This window comes from Phalaenopsis equestris, unplaced genomic scaffold, assembly GCF_001263595.1.
Source record: "Phalaenopsis equestris unplaced genomic scaffold, ASM126359v1 Scaffold201124, whole genome shotgun sequence".
NCBI classification, from domain to species: domain Eukaryota; kingdom Viridiplantae; phylum Streptophyta; class Magnoliopsida; order Asparagales; family Orchidaceae; genus Phalaenopsis; species Phalaenopsis equestris.
The window spans coordinates 2,251-3,563 of NW_018220907.1; the positions used below are offsets into that span (position 1 = coordinate 2,251).

Consider the following 1,313-nt stretch of genomic DNA (forward strand, 5'->3'; position numbering starts at 1 on the left):
GGCAAAGGATTGCGACATTTGGACCGCGTTGGACCGACCGAACCTTCCTCCCAGACCGCCGGTTCAACACTTCAACTAACTTCCCGGGCCCACAACGAACCGGTCTAACTTTCCTAACCCATCACGCTAAACTCCGCTCGATTAGGCTGCCAACACATAACGGTATATAATGCAAATTAACGAAAATACCCTCCATCTCTTATCCTTTCACAAACAAGGACCGCCATTTTCGTCAAATGCCGATGTGTAATTTTCAACTTTTACAATGGATGAAAGAGGTTGTAAAATTGTAAATAGATATTTTTGGTTGGTTTCTATATAATTGTTCCTTTTCTTTTCTCTGCAGGCGTCGCGGGGAAGCAACAACTTCGCTTTCCTCACCCTTGACGCCATTGCTCAGCTTCTCCTCTTCAGACTCTACGGAGTTTATATATAAAGAGAGAAATACGGGAATCATTTGCTGTAATTTACAGAATCATCAGAGTATTTCTTGAATCACTACATTCCCTTCTTCTTTTTCTTCATCATCATCTTCTTCTTCTTCTGCAAAGGCGGATAAAAAACCCTAAAGGATTTCAAGAAATCTTGAAGGTATATACTATTTATCAAGCTTCGTACTTATTTGTTAATACAATTGAGTTTAATGCTGTTTTCCCTCTGTTTTCTTGCCGGCAGATTTGGGAATTGCTGAGATTTGATCGATGTTAGGCGAGTTTGTAACCAGAGTTCTAGTGTGAGCTCTTCGATCTCTTAGATCTAGTTATTTGAGGAAACCATAGTTTATTTTATCTAATTTTGTGAAATCGGATTGAGAAGAGTGGTTGCCGATTGAAAAATATTTGGATTATGTTCTTGCAGATTGGTGCTTGGATATGCATACCCTGGATTTGAATGCTTCAAGCTTATGGAGAGCAGCAGGATTGATGTAGAGCAGCTCTTGTTTTGGTGCCAATACTGGTAATTCATCTTCTCACCTTGATTTGACTTTTACGAATCTTTTCCCACTTCTTCTGGATTCCACTGTGTCGAGAAACAGGAATTAGGGAATCAGGACTAGCTACAGATAATGATTCGATCTATTTTTCAAACAGTAACGAATTGATCAAATGATGGGAGTAGATTTGATTCACTGCTGTCTTATTTAACAGAAACATTGTCATGAAATCAATAATGATTATATATATTTCTTATTTTTATTTTTTATAGTTTGATGTTCACGTAATAATATTTAACAAACATATTCGGTCGAAATAACTGGATTAGAATTTGGTAGAAAATACATATGAAGCTTGAATTTACTTTGAGATGAGTGT

The 1,313-nt window shown here is 37.3% G+C and overlaps 1 long non-coding RNA gene across 1 annotated transcript; it reads left to right on the forward strand.

Annotated features, from left to right (window-relative positions):
* The first annotated feature begins 346 nt into the window (after positions 1–346).
* LOC110035976 lies at positions 347–997 on the forward strand. The gene is made up of 3 exons (XR_002295188.1): positions 347–591; positions 676–733; positions 859–997. It is a non-coding gene; the product is annotated as an uncharacterized LOC110035976 (long non-coding RNA).
* The last annotated feature ends 316 nt before the right edge of the window (positions 998–1,313 follow it).